The sequence below is a fragment of the Rhinopithecus roxellana genome, chromosome 18 (genome assembly GCF_007565055.1).
Source record: "Rhinopithecus roxellana isolate Shanxi Qingling chromosome 18, ASM756505v1, whole genome shotgun sequence".
Taxonomy (NCBI): domain Eukaryota; kingdom Metazoa; phylum Chordata; class Mammalia; order Primates; family Cercopithecidae; genus Rhinopithecus; species Rhinopithecus roxellana.
In genome coordinates this window covers 763,424-790,846 of record NC_044566.1, presented here as the reverse complement: position 1 = coordinate 790,846, position 27,423 = coordinate 763,424, and the positions used below count along the sequence as shown (strand labels likewise).

At 34.6% G+C, this 27,423-nt stretch overlaps 1 protein-coding gene and 1 long non-coding RNA gene across 2 annotated transcripts in view; both read left to right on the top strand.

Moving 5' to 3' along the window:
• The window catches only part of FAM155A (family with sequence similarity 155 member A), a 704,261-nt gene that overhangs the window by 53,526 nt on the left and 623,312 nt on the right, over positions 1-27,423 (top strand). The window lies entirely within an intron of this gene.
• LOC104679251 overlaps positions 1-27,423 on the top strand; it is a 48,292-nt gene that overhangs the window by 18,598 nt on the left and 2,271 nt on the right. The gene's annotated exons all lie outside the window — the stretch shown is intronic.

Genomic DNA, 27,423 nt, shown 5'->3' with positions numbered 1-27,423 from the left:
TGGACACACTCTGCATGGAAAGAAAATTCAACAGAACTCTGTTGTACATTGAATGTAAGGGTTTTTTTTTTTTTTTTTTTTTTATGCAATACTCAATAGGTCAGCAAGCTTTGTCATATGCTTGTCAATAATCTATGTTTTGTTGTCAATAAAAACTTTTGTATACCATCTTTACTGTTATATCATTCACCTATTGATATGGTTTGGCTCCGTGTCCTCACCCAAATCTCATCTTGAATTGTACTCCCATAATTCCCAGGTGTTGTGTGGGAGACCCGGTGGGAGATAATTGAATCATGGGGCTGGTTTCTCCCCTACTGTTCTCGTGGTAGTGAATAAGTCTCACGAGATCTTATGATTTTATAAGGGGTTTCTGTTTTTACTTTTTCCTCATTCTCTCTCATTCCTCATACTCCATGTAAGAAGTGCCTTTCGCCTTCCACCATGACTGTGAGGCCTCGCCAGTCACGTGGACCTGTGAGTCCATTAAACCTATTTTTCTTCACAGCCTCATGTATGTCTTTATCAGCAGCATGAAAACGGACTAACACACCTGTCATTCAATTCACTCTTTTAAAAAGTAAGTTCTAATGTTCCATGGAGAATGGAGAATGTCTCCTGCACTTGAGAAGAATTTTCATTCTGCTGTGTTGAGTGAAGTGTTCTGAAGATCTCTGCTAAGTTTAGTTAGTTTATAGGTTTGTTCAGGTCTCCTCTTTCCCTGTTAATTTTTTTTTGTTCAGTTGTTCTATTCACAGTGTTAGGCAACCATCAACATAAACAATTTTAGAACATTTTTCTCATTCCATAAGAAAGCCTGGCATCTATTAGCAGCCACTTTCCATTTCCTTTTAATACCCCCAGTCCTAGGCACCTACTAATCTACTTTCTGTTTCTAGAGACTTGCCTATCTTGAACAATTTATAGAAATTGGATGATACGGTATGTGTAGTCCTTTGTGACTGACTCCTTTCACTTAGCATAATGTTTTCAAGGTCCATCCATGTTATAGTATATATCAGTGTTACAGTCATTTTTTATTGCCAAATAATATTGCATGGTATAACTATGCCACATATTTTTTATCCATTCACCAATTGATGGACATTGAGGTTGTTTACCATTTTGGGCTACTATGGATAATGCTTCTATGAATATCCAAGAATAGATTTTTGTGTGAACATATGTTTTAATTTCTCTTAGTTGTGTACCTAGGAGTGGAATTGCTGAGTCAAATGGAAACTCTGTGTTTGACTATTTCAGGAACTGTAGAACTGTATTCTAAAGTAGCTGCACCATTTACACTTCCACTAGCAATGTGCAAGGGTTCCAATCTCTTCATGTTCTCCTTGATACTTGTTATTATCTGTCTTTTTGGTTATAGGCATCCTAATTGGTGTGAAGTGGTATCTTATTTAGGTTTTGATTTTTATCTAAGTGATTGCTGGCGATGTTGCATTGCTCTTCATGAGTTTGTTGACCATTTGTATATCTTCTCTGAAAAACATTTCTATTCAGATCATTTGATTAATTTTGTTGGGTTATTTATCTTGTATTACTGAGTTGTAAGAGTTCTTTTGGGATCCTAGATAAAAGTTTTTAAAAAATCAGTTACATGATTTGCAAATGTTGTCTTCCATTTTTTGGGTTGTCTTTTAGATTTATTGATAGTGCCCTTTGAAGCACAGAAGTTTTCAATTTTGATGAAATCAAATGTATCCTTTTTTTTCTTTTATTACTTGGACTTTTGAGTCATATCTGAGAAACCATTGCTTCATCCAAGATTGCAAAACTTTACATCTATGTTTTCTTCTAAGAGCTCTAAATTGTTGGCTTTTATCTTTTAGGTCTGTGATCCATTTGGAGTTAGTTTTTGTGTATGATCAGATAGCATACTTGTATGATTTCAAACATTTTAAATGTATTGTATCCTGTTTTGTGCCACAAGACATGATATATCCTGGAGAATTTCCATATGCACCTGAGAAGAATTTTCATTCTGCTATGTTGGGTGAAGTGTTCAGTAGATGTCTGCTAAGTCTAGTTGGTTTATAGGTTTGTTCAGGTCCCCTATGCCCCTGTTCATCTTCTTCTCAGTTCTATCAATTATTAAAAATAGAGTATTGCCATGTCCAATTATTGTTTTTGAATTATCTTTTCCTTTTTTCAATTCTTTCCATTTTCGATTCATGTATTTGAAGGCTCTGTTAGGCGAGTATATTTTCCACTTGTTATAGCCTCCTGATCAGATGACCCTTTTATCATTACAAAATATCCCTCTTTATCTCTAGTAACTTCTTCTATTGTTGTTTTCATGTCTGTTTTTTCTGATATTCATATAGCAACTCCAGCTTTCTTGTAGTTTGCATAATATACCTTTCTCCAGCCTTTTACTTTTAAATTATTTGTAATTTTCCATCTGAAGTGTCTCCTGCAGATAGTGCATTAAAAGTTTGGAAAATCTAAAATGTGTATTAGTACTCCTTCTCTTCCAGGACCTGGATGACCAGTAAAAGGAAGGACCTACAGCCTCAATGTCCGACTGGTTTTGCTGGTGGTGTAGACAGATTGAGGATAATGGATAGGGGTATGGTCCAAAAATACCTCTCCTCACCTTTGACTGAGAGTTGGCAATATCATGGCAAGGTGAATTCTATCAGAAAATCCTGTCTTCTAGTGGCTTTTAATATAAACATCAGAAAATCTATCCCTGTTCCTTAGTTAACAACTCTTGTCCAACTACAAGATATTCCCCTGAAATAGGAATCAGTGGTCTGCTGTGTGAATTTCTCTTTTATGTTTCTTTTCCACAGCTTGCAGAGTATAAGATAACACTCCTCTAGTTTCCTTCTTTGCACTCCCCCTTTTATCTTATCTTCTCATGCCATAAGCTCAAAAACCTATGTATTTTGGATACCTACATTGATTATTTCTTTATATCTAAAATCCAACTAGGATAGTTAAACAATGATAGCAACAACAACAACAATAACAAGAGCAGTTACATTGGTTGTCTTAATTTGACTCATGATCTTGAATCTCAGCAACACAGAACCACCTGCATCTCCAATGTCCATTCAGTGTCTATCTTATTCATATATATGGAAGATCTGATGGACTTATATTGATTTAATACTTTCTTCTTCTTCTTGTTTGAACCCACAAGCCCCATCCCGATGTCAGAATAGAAATTTTTTTTTTGCTGGTCTTCGTTATGCACTTTGCTAGAATTTTCAACAGAAAGCTTCTATTATTAAAAGCTAGTTGAATTCAGTAAGTATCTACCCTGTATGAAATATGTAACACCTAGTATATGTGTAATATAATAATAATTTGTATTAAATGGTACCCAATATTTAGCCAACCTTATGAGAAAATGGGAAAACACACAAATAAACAAACATTAAAACAAGTTTGAGCTTTCCAAAACTTATTTTTGAGCTTTACAACGTGTACTTAATGTTATAGGAGGAATTAAATACTTTGGCTTTCCTCAGGCTGGTTCATATGTTACATGTGTTGTTTCCTTATGTTTTAAGCTTGTGTTTATAAACCAGTCACCTTCAAGACCTATAATGCTATTGCAGAATATAATAGTCATTTTCTATCAACTTAATTATAGCTTTGGTTTCATTGTTCACTGTGATAATTTGCTATGGGAAAATGACACATATAAATAAGCATATTTATTCAAAGCTCAGTAACTCACAATTTATGAAAATTTATGAAAAAACAGGCTTTTTACCAAGCCTGTTTCATAGTGAATATCTAAAGAAACTTGCTAATCTTCTTACAATAAGGGCAAAAGAGAATAAGCTTGACAAAACATATCATAATAACATGGTGTCCAGGCGTGGTGCTCACGCCTCTAATCCCAGCACTTTAGGAGGCTGAGGCGGGTAGATCTCTTGAATCCAAGAGCTCAAGACTGGCCTTGGCAACATGGCAAAACCCTGTCTCTACAAAAAATACAAAAATTAGCCAGGTGTGGTGACGCATGCCTGTAGGAAGGCAAAAGTTGCAGTGAGCCGAGATGACACCACTGCACTCCAACCTAGGTAACAGAGCGAGACCCTGTGTCAAACCAACCAACCAACAAAAAAACTGAAAAACAACAACAAAAAAACCCCTCTCATAAAAACATGGATAGAAATTGTAGCATTATTTAGAAATTTTCAGGAAGTTATACTGTCTGAAAACAGACTCCATGGCTTGATAAAATTAAAAATAAATACTAACTACTTACAACCATAAGAAGTTTTACATGCTAAATATGAAAGTAACTGTATAAAGTTCTGTATATATCTATGGGTTAAAAAATATACATCAATACAGAGAAGTTCGAATGTTAATATTATGATAAAAACTTTGTATCTGTTTTTAGAAAATTTTTTCATTGACATGACTAAAAATCACATTGATAAGTAGACCTAAGATAACATATGTCAATGTTGTATATTTTTTGCATATAAATCAGAAGAACCCATTTCAAGTGGTCTTTTTCACTAGTCTAAGATCAAACTGTTTTAGAATATTATAGTGGTGTTATTTTGAATAGTTAACAAATACTATTATAATAAAAACATTTAATTCATTTAAGGCCAATAGTATTTATAATGCAAAATTTACTTGGTAGTTATAGTTTCTTCATGAAAATGAAACTGTAATATTTGGATATTACAGCATTTATGCTGCCTATAGACTTTTCATTCATTTAACATACATCTAGTTGAAATGAATAAAGCTTTAATTTTTCATGGAACTTAACTAAGATTTGGTCAATTTTAAAATGCTACTATTAATAATTATGTTTAAGTATTAAACACTAAATACCAACCACCATTAAAATATTTTCTATTTCTTAGATTCCATTAGTTCTTAGGTCTTATGAAAATACCAAACAAGAAAAAATTTTAACTATTATGATAAATTTCCCTGCACATCAATAAAGACAATGAAAGGTGTTGCTATGGCTTGAATGTGTCCCCTAAAGTTAATGTGCTGGAAACTTAATTCCCATTGTATTAGGAGATGAGGTCTTCAGGAACTTATTAGGCCATGAGGGCTCTGCCCTCATAAAGGGATTAATGTCATTATCATGGAAGTAGGTTAGTTATGGCCTTTCCACCATGAGATGAGGCCCTCACCAGATGTCAGGGCCATGTTCTTGGACTTACCAGCTTTCAGAACCATGAACCAAATAAACTTCTCTTTATAAATTACCCAGGCCATAGCATTCTGCTATAGCAGCAGAAAATGAACTGAAACAGGTATAAATATACAAAACCACAAAAGCCTTTAAAGTATCTGTTTGCCAAAGTCAAACACATACTTTAGGGGGCTATAAAAATTAATGATATGCATTTCCTGTCCTCTGTGAGCTCATAATTTAATAAAGAGGATACATATGCCACATACACATAAAATGTCAATCAACATAAGATATAGAAATGTAACACAGAGATTAAAAAGCACATAATCAGAGTCAAAGAAATAATTATTTGTTTCAGGAATCAGGGACATTTATAGACAGTGGCATTTAATTTGAGATTTGATGGTTTGGTAGAATTTCTTAAGTGAACAAAAGAGAAATAACATCTCCCCTGAGGAAACAGCACAAGTAAAAACAAGTATGAAATTGTACACTATGTTTCAGTAGCAATTAATTATCTGGTGTGCCTGCAGCTTAGATAGTGTTCTATAGGGAGATGGATGCTGCTTAAAGAATAATGCAATGCTTAAAAGGATCTCTTAACAGAAGCTCTTGTTTCATAAGGAGGATTTTGGACTCTACAGATAAATATTTCTGAATAAAGGTGTAGTGTATCACCGTACATCACAGGATATAATTGTGTGTTATATAATTTATGAATAATATATACATAATGTATGAATAATATATGTTTGCACATATAAATGGAAAATTGTACAGAAGTTAATCTGGTTCTAGAGAAGAGGATAGAATGGAGAGGCAAGAGATTGATGGGGAGATTGACCAATATGCGAAAGCAACATCTCTGTGGAGAGACTTTGAAGATATAGGTCACAGAATGTTGTTTTTTGCATGCAAAAAAGAAGAACAGGATGGGACAGACTTTGAACTGCATATTGACAGGAGTCTGTGACCAATGGAATGAAGTAAATGTGAGAGAGAAAGTGATCTTAGAGACGCATGACGGCTTAGCTTGGGTTATAAAAATAATGATCATGCCAATAACCAAGACAAGGATGGAAGAAGATTTTTTGAAAAATAATCTTTGCTTTATATCTACCCAGTTTAAGATGTTTTCAGGACATTTGTGTATAAATATAAAAGAAGCTATTGGAAACATGGATATCAAATTAATTAAGGAGATCAACGGAAATGTGTAGACTTAGGGCTTATCTGTATAGAGGTGATGACAGGTCGTTATAGGAAAGAACCTAGAGAGCAAGAAGAAAAGAGGAATGGTGCCCAAATCTGGGAGAGACAGACTTCAGGATGGCCAGTCATTACATGAGGGATGAAGAGACTCTGAGATGAATTGTGAGTGACAGAGAAGGGAAAGCAGTAGTGAATCATTGTAAAAGGGTAGGAAAAAGGCAATTCCAAGACTGTTTAAAAGTGTCACATTTGAGGAGATATTGAGTCATACGTAGAGTATGGGTTTGCCATTGGGAAGAGTTTGTTGGCCTTGGAGAAAATAATTTCCGCAGAGATGGAGAAATGACAAAGAAACCAGTTTGATGATATTTAGGAAAGAGGATTGGTAAGGAAGTGGACGTAGAAAATGTAAATTTCTTTCTAGGAAAAATTTGAGAGAAGAAACCTAGATGAAATAGTAGTATGATGCGGTCCTAGTATATGCATAAATCAAGGGGGAAAAGTGGTAAATTAGGAGAGAAGAAGAAAGGAGAGAGAGAGAATGGAAATGAGAGATATGATAAGATTAAAACTATGATGGAGTGATTTGCCTTAAAGGGGGTAGAACTATTTCTTCCTTGAGACAGAATGAAGTTGATAAATGAAGATAAAGGAAAAAGGTGAGGTGTGATTGAGAAATCTGGAGGACATTTCCATGAGTATGGATTCTGTTTTCTTACAGACGTGTATGGGTGGACTGTAGTGAAAGTTCTATCTGGGAAAGACATGATGAGGATATAAAGTGGATGTGATATTAAGATCTCATACAAGACAGTTAATTATTGCAAAAATAAGTCTTCCAAAAATGGAGGGCACATTTCATGATTCTCCAAGGTGATAAAGGCCACTAGCCAAAAGCTGCTAAGGGCAACGTTTGCATTTTAAATTTGCTGTGCAGAAAGGAAGCATACCCCATGTGAACAGTGGGCGTCTCAGTTAGAGGGAGGAGAAAAAGGGCTTTTCTAGAGTTTGAAATTTTGCTGGATTATGGTACATACCGTGTAAATGAAGTGGCAAATGCCTTCACATTGGATATTGTCCTGACACAGAGTCTTTTCAGTAACTGCTTATCTCAGTAGTTGTTCAAGAGGTGGGAGGCGCTAAGAGGGGTAGGAACATCACTGGAAAGAAAGCTATGATTGTACAAGAGGAGGGATGGTGTGGCTTGAGAAGACAAATGGTTAAAGCAGCCTTGTCCACGTCTAGGTAAAAACATATTTAGGTCATGGCCTGATTAACCACAGTATGAGAAGTGAACATAGGACTGGGGTTCTGTTTCTTTGCAAACTAGATAATGCTGAGAAATGTGAAATGCTGAATCCCAAAACTCCCGATCTGAAGCTCTGCACCTTATTTTAAAATTGAATCTGCTTCCCTGAGTCAAAGTGACTCAGGTGGCTCAGATTCCTGGAGTAAGTTGTTTCTTCTTTAGTCATAGGTTTTCACCGAAAATTTTGTATAGTTTATGATTTCAGAAAACAAGGTTTCTTAGCCCTTTTCTCAAAGTTATATAAGCAGATTTACATATTCACAGGCCTATTAGTAACTTATTTCCAGGAGTGAAAGTGGGTCCTGTATAGGACCATCTAGTGGAAAGCATTTCGATTTGGATGTGTATTGCAAAGTTTCCTGACCTCCCTCCCAGTTACGCATGATATTATGATCTGAGGCAGGGAGATACATTTTGTGAGATATCGGGAAGTAAACTTCCAAATTGTCTTTTATTTTATTTATTTATTTCTTTATTTTTTAGTCTATATGGTGAAAATTTGATCACAACTAAAAGTTGTGCAAATAGGAAAATCAGATAAGAAAGATCACTCCCTCTTTCAGCTACACTTTCTCTTCTCGAGTCATCTGTGTTTCTGTAAAAGCCTCTGTTCATAGTTGATGTTCATAGCAAGAAGAGCTATTGACATTAAGATTACCGTGTTGTGCAGGAAGTCAGGAGAAGGAGAGACAGATTTTAATAAGCCAAAAGTAGGACAAATCTTGGAAAAAATGTGTAAAAAAACTAAGTGAAATTTATATTCTCTAGGGGAAAAAGATAGACAGATATCCCTTTTGTATGGAAGAATTTTTTAAAAGTCGTCAGAATTAGAATGGAGTCACTTGTGTTTCAAGCCTGACAAATGGAGCCGAGAAAGGTTCTGAAGAGGATTCTCACTCACGTATGCCTGATGACAAGGCTGCCACAAAAGATTCTGCAAAACCCATAACCCACAAAGGCCACTGCAGCCTTACAAAAATATGTATACTGTGAGTGCATCAGCCCAGCAACTGCCTGTCCAACCTTGGACTGATGCCACCCTTGTTATCGATTCTTGTAGCCAAGTCTAATTGTCTCAACAACAACTTATGTAACCTTCCTCATTTTTCTCTTAAAGATTCTTGTCTCCCTTTACCTCCTGGAACACACCCACATATATTCCCATTGCAATGCCTATTTCCAAATAAATATAATTTTCTTTTATAGTCTTCCTCTCTGTCTGTTACTTAGGCTTGGCAATCTAAATAAATATAAAGATTTTATTGTAAACATTGTTTGGTACAGTCATTTACATGGTAGTCTGCATGAGCTGTTCCCTGTGGGGTATACATCTAGACTGCAATAGCATTTGGGTTCTACAATACCCCTGCAAATTAGCAATCGTTATGGTCCCCTTTGATAAATAAACTAAATGAGGCCTGAAGAGAAAAAAGTAATTTTCCTAAATCAGACAGCCTGTTAATGAGAGAGATCTAGAACTCACCAGATAACATTTGCTTCTGGCACAAATTATTATTTGTAGAAGGAACCACATTGAAACATTTTGAGTTCATTTATCATTGGTACATTTTCCATTTTATCACAATAGCTAGGTAACGCAGTGTGGAAAGAATAATAAAAAATCTACAAGTGCTTCTTGGCTGGCAGCCGTCTACTGGCTCAGTGACTTATCCTGTTGGTGAAAACTAATGCTCATCAGTATTGAAAATTTTTATATATTGGTGTGTCATTTTATACATTTGCAAATAGTTTATTTGGAGTGTTAAGCCTTTTGTTTTTACTGGTTTGATTTTATCAGTTCTTGCAGCATCATCCAGGTGTGGTAATATTATACAAAAATGCATCACAGTATATTTTTATGCATGGTGATAGTTTGTATTTAGTTGTGCATATTATATCTTAGATATTGAAAATAATATTGTGCAATGATACAAACTTTTATGAAACTGAATAAACAGATTTTCATGTCAATATAATCATACTTACATACTGAATATCTTATAGTTGAATTTAAAAAGGATAAGTCATGAAGGGATTAATAATGAAAGAATGTGAATATACTATTACATTCCTTTAGAAGTACATGTCAGTATTTGGTATTTTAATAAGTGTCTACTGGCATGATATTTAGAGTTTCAAACACATCAGAATTCACCAAAATAGAACATAAGATGAATCAGCCAAAAATTGTTTTAACTTTGAAGAAGAATTATAGAATGTCTACTAGCAAATGTAATTTAACTTATAAGAATGATTTAGAAAGAAAAGAAATAAAGCACGATGCACATGAGTCACGGGTTTTTAAGTATATGTTATTGATTTATTACATTGGAACTCTTGGGGTTTAAACAACAGAGCTATTAAAAAGTCTGTTTTCCATTTATTTGAGTTGGTTGTAGAAACATTTGGTAAATAAAATGCAGAGATTTAAGTTTCATTCGAAACTATCATAATGGTAGGTCAGGGATTATGGAGTGACTTTTATAAGAATTATTCTGAAAGTGCATTTCAACTTTTCTCATCAACTTAGTGTATTGAATCAACCTCACGTATAGACATTTTTTGCTTTTCTGACCAGATGTCACATTTTGACACCATATTTAAAGATAAATTAATAGTCAGTCCCTTGGTGTTCAAAACTCATGATATTTTCTTATCATTTCTAAGTTATGTGAGATATTAAGAAATGGACAAAATATGCCATCGGCTTTTTAAAAAAAATGGGTGTATCTGAATGTTCATCTTTTTTCCCTATGGTTCTTTTCTGATGTAATTTCTTTAATTTGATCTAGAAGGTTTTAACATTGCAGTCTTTTAATGTTTTTATAAATACTGCAAGTATTTCATCTTCCTCACAATTGAAAAGGTCAATATGTAAGCCACATCAGCAGTGACTACATTAAATTACCTGAAGGCATAGAATATTTTAAAACCGTAGGCAACAGAACCCAGGAACACAGCAGAGTCTGGTATCGGAATCTAGGTCAGCCCTCTAAAATGCATGTGCCTTCCCAACCATTGCTTTTTCTCTCTAGGTCACTTTGAGGTTTATATGCTTAGTTCAAATGCTTGCAATCCGAAACCACTACAAAAGGGGTGAGGTTTCTGAATCTTTCTTCATTTCTTTCTATATAATTCTACAAAATCTTATTTAGAACCATAAATCACAGTAAGAAAATATTTAAGGCAACAATGTTTTCACTTTTTTTAACCTACGGATGTTGGGATTGACCTTTTAATTCGGTGCATGATATTTTTTCCATGATTTCATGATTAGCAGCCCACAGGCTTTAGGCATCTGAGCGGAAGAAGCCACAGGTGAAGACCAGCACCAACAGTAGTGAGAATTGTTACCAGTTCATTAAGAAGAGACTTGCAAAATGTATATTCAAAACTTCAAAGATCGTAGACAATACTTTATTTCTGTATACATTTGCTCCTGTGGTCACTAATTGAAGGTAACTGCACATAGGATTAAATAAAGCACATAGGATTAAATAAATTGAGAAATGCTCAATTTAATATTTATTTACTCATGTAAGTTAGACATTTTGAAATTATGCTTTTTTTTCCTGATGGAATAAAGCAAGGGTCAGAAGGCGGCAGATAAACTCTGCTGATAAACCCTCCATTTCTATCCCTCTGTAAGAACAAAAGAGCTCCTGGGAGAGTGGGGAATACATGTGTTTATTTTACAATTGTTAAGGAGTAAAATTATCTTGGACATCCTAAAATACCATCTATGCTTCTTCTGTAAGCATAGAAGTGACAAAATGCATAGACAAACACGTTTGAAATAACAAGTACTGATAGTATGGACGGGTTTTTGCTCACTTGAAGGGCAATTATTGATGATATATATGAAATTTAAGGAGGCTGCATAGCATCTGTAAGAGTAAGCCCTGAGAAATCTTTAAAAAATAGTGAAGTGACCTATGAAATTTACTTACGGAATAATGTACTTAATGTCATTTTTAATGTTACATGATTAGACTCATAAAACATAAACCTAGGATAACTACACGTCTGTAAACATATTTCAATTACTGTTTTTAGCTGCTTGACTTGAGAGTGATTATTTTATGTCAGGTGTCTAGGTCACCCTCCAAGTCAGTGATATATATTCAATGACTTAAATTATGCTATATTTACGGTGTGTAAATTATGATGCATGTTATTGTCTTCAATTAAGTCCCATAAAATGTAATTTGAAGCAAAATAATTATGATTAAATATATAAGGCACAATTTATCTGCTTACATTAACAAAGAAGTATTTTGTTTTCTATTTATTTCTTGTTCAAAGCAAAAATTCCTGCGCGCGCACACACACACATATATATACACATATATATATACTTTTATAGATAAATGAACGAATTTGAGTTACTCTGTTCATTACACCACAATGCTTCAGTGCGGATTGAATTCTAAAGACTGTAATATCCACATATTATCTTTCAAAATGGCTGATATGCCCTGACATTCCGAATGCCCTCCTACTGAGAAGAGTGTGACAGTAAGCCGATATTCTCCCATGGGGAAAAAGAATACATTCAGTGCAAGTACCTGCTGAGCGCCACCCAACTGCATACTGGGTCTTGGTGAGGTGAGAAGTGCCACAGGGTAGAGGGATGTTGTCCCTGTCATCAGGGAGCCTGGGAACTGGTGCAGGACTTTCCACTGCAGGGAGCTAGAGGGAGAGTATGAGGATAGGATACATGTTTATAGTGGCAGAGACCAGAGAAAGTTCTCAGAGACAAAAAATGGCCTCTGAGCTCCAATCTCAAGGAAAGGGAAGTGGGAAGGAATGAGAACTGGACCGCGTCCGTCTTTTTCTGTCTCCCCGGCACTGGGGAAGCGCTGGAGTATGACTGAGGCTAAAGGTATTTTTAAATGAATGAATGAAGAGCATACCAGACAGAAGGTGGGCGTGAACAAGTTCTTGAAGACAACAAACTGCCTTTCAGGAGGGACATCTGCTTGGATCAAGGTGGACAGGCGAGAGAAGAACCCGGGGTGTGGGTTAGGCACTTGTAGGTGGGATTTTAGAAAGGACGCTTATACCCCTGTTTAGGAAAGATAATCCCAGGAAAGTAGAGAAGAGGACACAATTGTGACACTGGGGTGGGGGGAACGGGCCAGATGTGACAATTGACTGTGATGCTGGGTATGGGGAAGAAGAAGTCAATGGAACTACATTTTCTGTCTTAGGCAATTCACTGAGATTGGGTCCAAATAATAGAAGCAGCTCCATGGTGCATGGACTGACTCTCGGGGCCAGCATTTAAATCAGACACTATCATTTTACCTGTGTGTCTTTGGGCAAGGCGCTGCCCCTTCTGAAACCATCGCATTATTAGAGTGAAATTAATTAATTCAGATGCAATTACCTGGTTTATAGTGGTGCTCATTAACGTTTATTAAATTTGTTGTTTAGGGACTCATTTTATTGGTACTTAGTTTTACAAATCAAAACCATCAATGCAGCAACTCCCCATACTTCTGAGGTAACTTTTCTAAGGGGACTTTTTAGCTCCAAGAGTTCAGCATTTGCCTGGGGAAGGTAGTCGCTCTGCACTGGAAAACATGCTACAATTATGTACAAAAGAAGAACAGCAAAATAAAAATGTGATATTCTAAAGATGAAAAGTTTTCATCAAATATTTCTTAATGATTTTTGCCCTGAATATTATGATGCCTTTTCTTTTTAAAAGTTCTTAATGCATGTTAGGTCACAAAATAGTAATTGGACCGTATGAAGTTACTACTTTTGAGCAAGATGCCAGCTGGCTCTCACTACTATTTTCTGAAAACCAACTAGAATCCTAAGAAAAAAATTGACCACGTTGTATTTAATATAGAAATATAATGTCATTAAAGTTTTGTAATTGCCCCTAGAATTCATATCAATATTGCTTACCTATTTTTTCCAGTCTCCTCTGGTTTTCTAGGCCATTTGTTTGCTCCTTTCAAATAATAGGCACCGCTCAGCTACCTTCCTCCAGAGAGGGCAGGGCCATTTCTTTTATGTCTGTGACAGTCATTCCCTAGTAGCACAATGCTAGAATTTAGAAAGTGCTTAGGAAGTATTTTTGGGTAATTGAGTACATAAATGAATGACACTGAAGTTGAGATTTTTCAGGCAGTTATGTGCAAGAGATTTTTGCATTTCTACTCAAAGGGTGCTGACCAAGGCTTGACCACACAGCACAATTGAATTTACTGACCATTGAGGTTCATGTGAACCCAACTTTCCACTGAGATTTTTTTCTTTAGTCCTATTAAGTAAATGATCCTCCTCAATCTTAAAGGCAAACATTCAAACTAATAAAATTTAGTAATGGGAATGGTATAAAAATGGATTTTTCTTTTTAGTTCTGTCTAGCACATTCAGCAATTTTTATTTATTCATTCAGTTATCCTTCTATACCTTAACATTTATTTTATATATACTCTCTACTAAGCATCGTGCTGGGCATTGCACACTGATATCTAAAAAAACATGGCTCTTGTCGTCAAGGAAGTTGTTCTGTGCATCTCTTTTCCATTCTGGGAACTGTATGTCTATAGCAGTTTTGTGCTTCAGTAAATTTTAAATGATTGATAGAAAAATGAAAATTTAAAAAGGGTTACAGGAAAAAATAAGCATAAAATAATTTTTCTAAGATTTATAAAATTGCAAATTATAAGAAGAAAATATACATGCACAGTGTTTAGAAGGACATAATTTATAAATAATATGATTTTGGTATTTTAGTGATATTTTTAACAATCTGAAATATATACAAGTAAATTAAAGGCTGTAAATGGAAAAATAAAACTATCTCAAAGTCATGTTTAGGAAAGACTAATTTCGTCATTTCTACTTGTGGTAATAAAATGTTTTTCTAGGGGTATCTACACAGCAAAGTAACTTATAATATGTGAAATGAATAATTGATGAAAAATATAGGAAGAGTCTTAAATATTGAAATAAAGCAATTACAAAAATTATTACATACACAAATGATGGTTTACCTTTATATTTGATACAAATATCTTTATCAGAGAAGAGACATTTAGCAACTTTTTGTTAATAGGATTTTTATAGCAAAAAGACTTTCATATTGAGGTGTTTGCATAGAACACGTTTCACATGGTTCTTTCTTTTTAAAAAATATCTAAAATATATTCTTACCTAAAATCATAGGCAAAAGAGATGGTTCCTTAAACTGCTGATACACAGTCATATAATTTAGACCGTGAAATGTGTGAAAGGCAGAGGGTAATTCGGAATCATTTCATTCAACCAGTGCAGTGCTGGCTGTGTGAAGAGGAAAGGGGAAGGAGGAAGGCGACTCGGAAGGCTGTTTATGCAAATGTTCATGGCCAATTTTAGAGAGCGACTGAGTAGACTTAGTTCATCCTTGTGAAACACTTTTGAAATTGCTCCCTATCAATGTTAATTAGAATATGAAATTAAAATCTGCTCATATCCAACTGAATATTATGTCAGCAATATAGGGCATATATTTAGTTGGCCCCGACAGGATTTTAATTTTCTGCAGTCAGTTTCTAGGAAAACTTTGTAAGGAATGGATGCACCGATCTATATTTTTCCACTGACAGCTGCCAAGGCTCTACCAAAACCATCTGTCTTATTATTATTGCCTTTTACTGAATTTCTTTGAAATTTCTCATATATGAGAACACTACCCAAGCATTGCCTCTGACCGTATTACAATGATGCCAGACTCCTTTGGTAATTGCTCAACTATTCAAAACCTTTCTTATAAATATTTTAAAACAAATTGACATCATCCTGTACACCAGTTAATCTACTGTTCTGAAATACGTGGGAAATGTCTTATTGCTATGCTTTCTATGCATGGGTACCTCAGAAGGAAAATTAGCTACGAGACAGTGTTTTAATGATATAATTATATCCAATCATCTAGAATGTCTAGAATTCTGTGACAGCAAATGGCACTCTTATGGTTCCCAATACTTCCCTAACAAACATCTTAATGCTATGCTATGTGATGTACCTTTGTGTTTTGTATCGATCTGTAGAAAAATCTGTTGAACTAAGCAAAGCAAATGAAAGCAAGTGTTATTTAAGGACATTTAAATAGTTTAACTGACAGATTGTGTAGGACTTGTAGTGAGATAAATTATACAAACTAATTTCCTTGAAATGCGATTGAGGAAATTGAATTAGTATAAGATAATTCATTGATAGAAGACGTTCTGGATGTCATATGTCAAATAAAAGGCTTGGTCTCAATTATCTATAGCTTTATTATTTGAGCAAGAGACATCATACTCTAACGTAAACCAACTAATGCTTGGTTTAGGGGATATTTCGTTAGCAACTTTGAAATTACCTGTACTATATTTAAATACAGTAAACTATGTTATAAACTGTATTATACATTATATCATATATAATTATAATATCTTATATGTATTATATGATATATAATATGTATTTTATTACAAATAAAATACAGTATGATGTATTATACATTATAATACCTTATATGTATTATATAACTATATAATGTATTATATGTTACATAAGATATATATTATATATTATATTAAAAACAGTAAACTATACTTGTTACTATGAGAGTTACATTAGTTAATTCAGATGCAAAGGCCTGGTTTATCATGGTACACATTAAAGTTTATTAAATTTGTTGTTTAGGGACTCATTTTTATTTCTATTTAAACAGTGTAGTTTACTATATTTAAACTCATTTTATTTAATTCCATGAGTGTATATCATGACAGAGCTCCTGAAAAAGTGATATGATAATAATCACAGTAAAAATACAATAAAATAATTCAAGTTGGTTTTCTACACAGTGCCAAATTTGAAAGTAAAGTATCTTGAACAATCTGCTCAATCTTTAATTTTCATGTTCACGAAAGCCAGGCAAAGTGCACTTGTAAATGACACCTGAGACAAAACTTCAGACCACACTCTGCTTCCCTTTTCTTTGTATCTTTCTCTTTTTTTTCCTCTTTTGTTCTGTATTTTGACCCACCAACAAATATCAACTGTATGCTCCATAAGTGCAGAGATTGCAAAAGAAGAATTAGACATAGTTTGGTTCTTCAGAATAAACATTAGCACCTCCCTCTTCACCCTTTCTTCCTTTTCTTTCTTCATCCTTGTTTTCTTCCTCTCTCAATGTTTTTTTCCAGCTTTCTTCAATCCATTTTGCTTTCTCATACATTCCTATTTCTCTACAGTAATTGGTCACAAAATATGTAACTGAAATTCTAGAGATTTTTCACCAGATTTTTTTTTCATTGTTATTGCTGTTGTGTTTACCTTCCCCTACAAAGTAAAGGGAATCTGAAAAACGTCTGGAACCCCGAGGTTGCTCTTTTGCTTTCATCCACTGACCTAATCATAATACACTTTTCAAATTATCAGTATTCTTTCTATTGCTCTTTGGCTTTAAACATTTTAACATCTGCAGTTTCTGTTCTTAAAGCATCTAATAATCTGCCCATAGATCCTTCTATCCTTAGATCTGTTATAAGCAAAACAAGCCTTTTAAAATGTAAGAATTATTTGTAAAAGTGAATTGTGAGTGCAAACTTCTAGCTTCAAGGCAATGTCAGTGGTGTTTGGGGGATGGGATGTAGAAAAGCTGACTTCATCATTCCCATGTTCAAATATACGAGGAAAAGAAAGATTCAAGGAAACTGGTGTTTACTGAGTGTATACCATGTATGTGGCATTGAGCTCAGTGAGCACTTTCCCACATACCACCTCATTTACAGGCATGTCACGTTCACATCTGTACCTACAAGGGATCTTCCGCTGAGCCAGTCTCGTAAAAGAAGCTGTAAATAGGGCACAATGAGAGGAGTCTGTGGCTAAACCAATATAATATTTTAAGATTTTGTGATGCATGCTTTCATATCCCTACAGAGGTGTTAAAATCACTACAGCAAATGTCTGACGCCACAGTCTTTTTTGCAAGACTTCCCTTGATCTGCTGTGTGTGGATTAGGTACTAAGTAGAAGACAGTGGATATACAGTGTTTAAGGACAGAGGCTTTGGGCAATGAGCAAGCCGATGTGGACTACTAACTCTGCAGTTTCCAGGTCACAGGACTTGTATTATGTAGGGCTTTCTAAGGCTTGATTTTTCTCTAAAATGAGACTATAAGGCACTTGTGAGCTTAAAAGAGAAAACGTAATATTCCTGACATATATAGGTGCTCAAAAGGCTACGATGTATGTGTTGACTATTATTCTATTTTGAAAAAGTTGCATTTTGTTCTACAATATTTGGGGGCAGTTTGTTTTTCCTTATTGCCAGGGCTTCATGGATTACAGACTATATTCAAAGTAGGACTTAGCCAGAAAGACTTAGCCTGCAAATAAAGTATTGTCTTATCTCACAGTGGCAAACTCTATTTAGAAATGCTTAAGACAAAACTGTAAATACATTCCAAACTGATAGAATTTTCCTTCTGAAGTCCCTGTTTTTTTTCCTAATAAATTAAAATTGTAATATCACTTGTTAATCTGCTTCTTAAATATATTTCAAAATTCAGAAGAAAAGGTGAGGAACATAAATAAAAGAATTGAAGTGACGGAAGGATATATAAGATGATAGGGAAGGAAGAGATTGATAAGGGAAGGAAAGAAGAGATTGATGATAATTGTGCTACCTCAAAATAATATTATAATAGAACATTTTGCAATTCTAGTTTTAGAAAATTCTGTTAATATATTAGATAATTTTTGTTATTAGTTTTATAAATAGTGTCTCAATTCTGAATGGAAAATATATTAACCTCTAGAGAGAAGAAGTTAGCATACTAAACTGGCAACATATATTTAATGTACTTTTTACTAATTGTGCCCTCTGAAAAATAATTTTGCATGCAAAGGACAAGAAAATACACAAAACTAAAATTGGCTGCGATCAACCATTGATAATCTCTACTCATTGTTATTGAATGGACAGATGCCATAGTGCCCCATATTCCAAAGAATGAAACCAGAAAGCCTAAATCATGGGGAAAATTATGAATCCTTTATTACACATCATCATGTCTCTGTGGCTAAAAATATTGGTTTTCATAGCATAGCAATATACCTGAATACAATCTGCTGATCCCAAGTTGAGGAAAATGGAATATGCTATTTAAATTGGTGCAAATTGCTTTCACATTTTTCAAATGTAGAAAAGAAAAGCCATTTTGGGCCATTTATATTAAAATGAATTTCATTAGTGCCGTTGAAAGTATTCTTAGGTCAAGTATAGAAAAATAAGAAGTATGGCCCACATTTGTCATTCAAATATAGGATTGACTCTTTGGATTAATAAAATACTATTTTTTTACTTTCATTGTTTTTATCTTCCCTGAAATTAGATATTTGAAAAGAAATTAAGTGAAATTTATCTTCGAATATAAAATCTGAAAATCAACAATATTTTAGCTTGTAAGTTTCATTCATTCTTCAACCAGACTGGAACGTCCATGATGTGTTTTGTTCATTGATAAAGCCCCAGTGCCCAGAACACTGAGTCATGTGTCTTACATACTGAATAAGTATTTGTGGATTATTTACCAAGCAAATGTTTATACAGATTGGGATTGAAAAATGGGAGGTGGGCCGGGCGCGGTGGCTCACGCCTGTAATCCCAGCACTTTGGGAGGCTGAGGCGGGTGGATCACGAGGTCAGGAGATCGAGACCATCCTGGCGAACATGGTGAAACCCCGTCTCTGCTAAAAACACAAAAAAATTACCCGGGCGCGGTGGCTCACGCCTGTAGTCCCAGCACTTTGGGAGGCCGAGGCGGGCGGATCACGAGTTCAGTAGGTCGAGACCAGCCTGGCGAACGCGGTGAAACCCTGTCTCTGCTAAAAACACAAAAAAATTGCCCGGGCGCGGTGGCGGGCGCCTGTAGTCCCAGCTACTCGGGAGGCTGAGGCAGGAGAATGGCGGGAACCCGGGAGGCGGAGCTTGCAGTGAGCCGAGATCCGGCCACTGCACTCCAGCCTGGGCGACAGAGCAAGACTCCGTTTCAAAAAAACAAAAAACAAAACAAAACAAAACAAAACCAAAAAAAAAAAAAAAAAAAAGAAAAAGAAAAATGGGAGGTGATGAGGAACAGAAATGTAAAACTAAAAAAACAAAACGTCATGCTGACCTGTCAGAGTCAAGGGAGCAAGGGGATCTGATGGAAGGAAACCCCATCACTTCCTGATCTTTGAAACATGCATGGGGTTCATGAGCAGCTCGAATACATTTCAGGTTGTGAAGGGCATGCGTTTGTGGAAATGGCTGAGGAAATTTGGTGTTTTGTGGAGAATAAGGGTGTAAGTATAACAGAAGTATTGGGCGTGTAAAATATGGTAAAATAAGATGATGGAAGGGTATGAATGTGCCAGAGGTTAGTATTCTCTGTTAAGGAGTTTTTCTTCATTCTGTAATTAGAGGGGTGTCGTTTACGTGTTGTATTCAGGTAAGCCTAACTGGTAATTCAGAACGATATTGTAGAAAATACTCTGATAGCATCATGGAGAATAAGTTGGGATGGGGACTGTTGGGAAGATAGCAGGGAGGTATTTTATGATTGGTGAAGGAGGAACGACTGCACTAACAGCATGGAGAAGTAACACCAGCATGCAGGGAAGGGGAACGACACAAAGGATCGATAAAGCAGCGACAGTAATACATTCAGACTTATTAATAGCTGTTGGAAGAAATACAAATTTCACAGAAATTTTAGACGGAGTTGAAATCGCAAAATATAATTAAATCTTGCAAAATGCAAAATATAATTAAATCTTGACCAGTGAAAAGTGATATTAAATACCTCTCAATCATTTGTTCACATCGAATAAGAGAAAATAAAAACGCTTAGAAAATAATGAAGGCAAAAAGATTATCTTAAAACAAAACATTATACAAAAGTATTACATCAAGGCCTCCAAAATTCAACTTAATGAATGTAGGTGAGCAATCCCAGAAAAATAAAAGATAAATGTTGACGAATTGGATGTTATTTGATGTGAACAAAAACTGTTGTGAATTTATTATAGGGCTCAAGAAGTTAGAAGATCCAAACGACATAAAACGCATGAAATGAAATCCTATAATTATGGCTTTAAATTTGAAGAGGGAGATATATTTAAGGGAGATTATTAATCTATACATCACCACACACAAAGATTACCTTATATTAGCATTAAACCTGTTGGATTGTTAAAAAATGACTTGACCATCAATATTTGATTCCTTAAAAAATAGTGGCTTAGGACTACAATAAGACACCGATATCAATATGGATATACCTTAAGCCTAGTAGTATTCAATCTGCTGTGATAGGTGATTTTTCTCCATTTTCAAACGGATGATGAGAAAAGAAAGAAAAAAATGTATGTTTAACAAGGCAAGAGAATGGTGTTTGGGGATTATTCCTCACTGCTATTGACATAACACAATGCTACTGAGATGAAACTAGAGAATAATTTCTTCTATGTTCAAGGGGCATGATAGTGAAATAATGGAAATGTATGTGAAACTTCCATTCATAGCTAACGTGTGATAACTTTGCTTACAAATTGTAAAATTTAAATGCTATATAAACTATGGTATTAATTGTTCAGGATAATAACAATGATAATTATTGTATACAGCGTTGTGCTAAGATAAATGGGATACCTGGAGATCCTGGAAGAACAAAGCCTTCTGCCTTCTGAATTTGGAGCTGATTTGAAGAGAGTAGCTTTTTACAGAAAAACATAAAGGACTTTTCTTCCAGCAATTTGGACCTAACTTGTTAAAATGGTAGGACTGTGAGGCTCTAGGAGAAAGGACAACTTTAAACTAGAGAGGGATGGACTGATTTGTTTAATGACACTTTCCATTCTCTGTGTTAAGGTGTAAAAAGCAAAAAAAACGCCGAACTCAGTAAGTTACATGTGAATGATGAGCCTTTGTAGTTTTCCCCTTCCCCAGATCAGTGGCTTTCCCCTCCTTCTCTGCAAGATGTGTATTGATGTTTTTTGTTTGTTTGTGTTTGGTTGTTGTTGCCTGAGAATGAGAAAATGAGATTGACCTAAATTTAGCGTGGCTATATTTTATTTTATCCAGAAACACAGGCATGGTTTGTAGTTAGGCTTGCATTCTGAATAGAAACTGCAAATGCATGTGTCTGACATTATCTTTGCTAATTTTTACCCATTTTACTTAATGTCTATTCTTTTTTACAATCACTTGTGTATGCAAATAAACATCTTATGAAATTAATGTGTATACACATTAATGTACCTCTTAAATTTTTTTTCTTTTTATCCTCATTATTATACTCTGTCAAAAGGTAATCAGTACATCAAAAGATTTTCATCTCTTCAATGTTAAAAGAACTTGTTCAGAAAAATATTTGCTTTTTATTAACATAAACCAATTATTTTGTGCAATTTAAACATAGCTTTAGACATGACTACATTGTCCAGACATTCACCTTGTAGCTCAAAGAGCGCAGATAAAAATAATTATTCGGTGCTTACTATGTGGTAGAACTTTGCCTTACAGTATCTGAAATTCTTACAATGATGCTGTGATAGAGTTGCCATTATTTCTAATGTCCTGTAGGTAGGAAATGGGGATAGTAGGGTTTTTTTTTTTTAACTCAATTATGTGGATTTTAAGAATACTTGTAGAAACTGGCATTACATACCAGGTTTTAATAGGATTCTTTTTTTTTCTTTTTTTGATGGGTGAAAAAGTTGTTTTTGTTTTTCAATAACATAATATTTTGACATAGTGTTAAAGCATTATCATTCTTGCAATGAAGAAAAAAACATTGTATGCTACTTAGAAAACAATATATTTACCCTATCATCATTAACATTATGATACCTTGTGTCCCTCTTTCCAGTTCAAGGGCTGAGCAATTCTAATAGTACTGGGAAAAAAGGACTCAACAATTATTCAAGAAGGACAAGTCAAAAGCCTACAGGAAAATAACCCTGGTTTAGATTGGAAAGGAAAAGTCAAGTTAGAGACGTAACCAGGGCCTTTCGTGTTGAATGTAAAAGTGGCAGGCAGCTGTTCTTGTTCTGCATTTCCGAGGGCATGTAACAGGAAATGAGGTGTAAGTTGCAGTCGTGTGGATCTAGGTGAAGTATGAATTGGCTGTAGGTTACATATAAATTGGCTGTGGGAATAATTTACATAAATAAGACATTTAACTTTTTTCCTGAACATATTTTAAAACAGTGAAATTCTCTCTCCTGTTTGCAATGGTTTACATTTTCCCTTGCTGTGAAATAAGGAAGTTAGTAGGTCTATGGACACGCCACCCTGAGGGTGCTCGATCTCATTCGAACTAAGAGTAAGTAATATGAGTTAGTGAAATTCATATTCACACGCATTTTATTCTTCAACTTCAAGCAACTTTCAAAGACTAAAATAAAAACTTTTAGTGATTCATTGTCAATTTAGAGACTAAAGAAAGTAGTTAAGTTGAAGTGGGTTTATTTGTGTCTGGATACCAGAATTTATAATAGGCTATGTGGGTGGAAGAGACTTTATAACCCAAAATCAGAGTAGAAATTGATTCAGAATAACTAGGTCTGACTCAAACTTATGACACGTTAATGACAGAAAGTTTGAAGCTGAGGTTTAAAAAGAAATACTAATATTAAAACTTTGACATAAACCTATTTCTTAATTGAAGTAGCATTACTTTTTAATAGAAGCAGGAGAGACTTGATCTGTACCTGGCATCAGCTGGTGTCTTTAAAAGAGATTAAGTAAAATGTTCACAATAGCATTTTGCATGGTATTGGGTGGGTGGAATCATTTTATTTGATAAATACATTAAGATGGCATTGCCTCACCCTAAATGCATAGCCTGGCTATATGTTGGGACAATTCTTGCATCATAGCAGTTCTAGTGTTGACAGTGTGAATTTTTCACTGTTGTTGTAGAGAGAGCTTATCAACACATAAGATATTCACAGTTAAGTATTTCTTCTATTGGCATTGTGGCATAATATGGACCATATGAAAAATTAACAGCCCTGCTCTCCTGTTGAAATAAACTGGATCACTTTGAGTAAAAAGGGCACAGAACAAACTTTATCATTATTTTCTGTATTCCTTCAACTGTCTCTTATTAATGTCAAACTATATAAGTTATTACCAAAAACATGATACATTTGATCTTACCAAATAAAAGAAAGGTTTTATTTGTGATTGTATTTACAAGTCTCACTGATGTCCATAAATATTGTTTACAAATTAAGGATGTTGGAGCTACAGAATTAAAAAGAGGCCAGGCTCAGTGGTTCACGCCTGTAATCCTAGTGCTTTGGGAGGCTGCAGTGAGCTATGATTTTGCCACTGCACTCCAGCCTGGGTGACAGAGTGAGACCTTGTGTCTAAACAAACAAATAAACAAAACGATTAAAAAGAATTAAGCTTAAAAAGTGTAATTTTGTGTAAGTTATAAAACAGGAAATGATATCACCAAAGCCTTTAGGTACTGTGATTGTGACATAAGTGTTTCACTCTTTTATGAACTTTAACTAACATACATCTGGAAACCTATAAACACATTTTTATTTCATTAAGTCAAACTTGTGTCTAGAAAGATTGTCATTGTGATAGTAGTTTGGCAATTCAATGTCAGAGTATGTGGACTCTGCACTTACAATGTCCCATTTTGTCCCTGAGGAAGTGTGGGATAAGCCACAGGAAAGCAGATCTTACTAGGCTCAGATACCAAGATGTAAATTTTACAAATTTCTACAAGTTTGTGTTTTATAAAGATCTGTTTGTGGGGGAGAAGTGGATCTTGTGAGTATTGCTAAGTGACACTTCGACACTTTCACATTCTGTCTTTATTTCTCCTGAAAAGTGTCATGGACTTGAGGAAAAATCTATTATAATTTTACTAAATGTCGTATGTATGGTATTAAAATAATCCATGTCCAGCATTACGTTTGTAAAGATTTTAAAAATATGCATCATGATAGGTTACAAAGCTTTAGTATGGATCAAATAGGATTAGTAGTGTACTTGATAAGAAAGATGAAATTCTGAGATAGCTTCTTGGTCTTTGAGCATAGTAAGACCTGCTTTCTTGTGACTCAACCTAAGCTTCTTCAGAGCCAGGGTGGGACAACGTTGTAAGTGCAGTGTCCACGTACTCTGGTGTTAAATTGCTAAGCTAGTATCTCAATGACAAACTTTCTAAACACAAGTGTGACTTAATGAAATAAAAATGTGTTTATAGGTTTTCAGATGTACTGCACATTTTTAAATTCCACTTGTGTGCCTCATTTGCATATTGATAAAAATTTAATTTGAAACTGACTTCAGCTCTTTTTGTAACTTAAAAAAAATAGCAAATTTGTAGAGTCTGGTTTTTTTTTATTTTTTTTTTGAGGTGGAGTTTAGCTCTTGTTGACCAGGCTGGAGCACAATGGTGTGATCTCAGCTCACTGCAACTTTTGCCTCCCAGGTTGAAGCAATTCTCCTGCCTCAGCCTCCTGAGTAGCTGGGATTACAGGTGCCTGCCACCACACCCAGCTAATTTTTGTATTATTAGTAGAGACGGGGGGACAGGGTTCACCATGTTGGCCAGGCTGGTCTGGAACTCCTGACCTCAAGTGATCCACCCACCTCACCCTCCCAAAGTGTGGGTCTGTGTTTTATGTGCTTCAGATGTAAGGATTCTTCGTAAACTCATTATTATTTTTTCACAGCATTATATTTTTGTGAATTCTGAGTACAAATGTACTTCTTTTTATGACTTACTGCAAAAGGAATTTTAAAAATAAAATATCCATTAGAAGAACCAAAGGATCATCATATACACTAAGCTAGTATTTTTGGGAGTTCTGCATTAAAAACATATCTAATTATACAAGTATTACATGCCCTTATGGAAAACTTGACAAAAGTATAAAGTCTAAAACAATAATCACCCATGCCCCAGGAGTAATCACTATAGACTGAAGACATAGATGATTGATAGCTAGCTAGCTAGATTGATATGATAGACAGGTACATAGTTTTTGTCTTTTTTAAAAATCAGGATTGTGATATAGATGATACTTTTAATCTTGCTGTTTCCATTACCAGCATAACCATTTTAAACTATTACAAATTTTAGGGAATATTTGATAAATATTGCCAAACTTTTGGCAAAAACATTTTTACCATTTTATATTCTCAGCAATCTTACTGTAGCTGCAACAAACCTGAATATTAATAACTTTACATTTTTTCTACATTAAATAAGCAAAATAAATAGGAAAAGGGGGATTTTATTTCTCCATTTGCCACCTTTACAACCTTTTTAAAAGGTATATGAGACTAATAACATTTTTAGGTTTGTGGGTAGTTTTCACCATCTCCTTCCAGTATGATCTCAGGATCAGATGCAGTTTTTGCTCTACTGTCTTATGACTTTTCCTAATGATGCTGTAAGCTCTTTAGAGAATAAGAATCCTGTATTTTTAATATGATGTAACATTGTTATAAATCTATGTTTATAGATTGTTATTTAGCCCTGTATGTTATATAACTAAAAGACTTCTAAAATAAGGCTCTAACCTGCACCCATGTTCTATGCATGTTTTTCCCAAATCCATTTAATATGGTACCCATATATGGCTAAAAATGAACACTCCTTGGTTCACTATGAACATGGTGAAACAGCTGCTGCTTTTATTCGCATAAATGTATGCAGAATTGCTATGCTATTTTAATAACTGTGCAATAGACACATCTTGCCATGACTCATTTCATGTTGCTGTTAGTGAATTATGTGTATGTGATCTGACATAAAGATTTCAGCCCTGTTTTATTCAATTTACCTTCATCATCATCAGTAAAATTTCATCATACAGGAGATGACTGATAAATGATTACTTATGGAACAGATTTAAATTAATTATATGATGTATAGTTTATTCTATAAAAGCTTTCATCTAAGCTTCCAAAATAAAATGTCTTTTTAATATTTTAATATCATTTTAATATCCACCCTTTAGGCTTTCTTCAATTTGTTGCCTATTTAAGGCTTAATTTTGGCATATTGTATGTACTGTACTATTCTTTTTTCTGTAATTGTTGTTTGTCATAAGTCATGTTTAATACTTTTTATTTTATTTGAGCCAAGTTGTATGTGTAAATACACACGAAAGACTGAGCAGTGCTTGCTGTCAAGTACTTAATAAAACTTGATGGTTGCCATTGCTGTAAATGCTTCAGGAAAATTCTTAAATATTATGTCTGAATCACTCTAGTTTCCTAAATTAGTCTATGGTTTATGAGTCTTGATGGTTTTGCATTGTAAGATAGCAGTAATTTTATGGAGGCAGCACTGTAAACCTGCACGACTGAACATTTTCAAATATTGTGTACAGTGTACAAGGGAGTGAATGAGTCCTGAACAGCACAATTTGCCATTTTAATTTTCCTAAACAAAAGTTTAGTTTCTTTTATCCTTCTTTGCCTATATATGTAACTCAAGACATGATAGTTGGTTGACAAGTTTCTGTCCAGATTATTACAATTTACCAGGAATTTAGGTGAATATAGCCAACTCCCCGGCAGCATATTGTGGTGCAGAGGGCATGGGCATTCAGCTCAGAGACCTGGGTGCCAGTTCTGCTTTTGCCACTTTGTAGCTATATCACCCTGAAAAGGAATCTGTCTGAGTCTCAGTTTTATTATCTGTAAAATGGAAAAATAATGTTT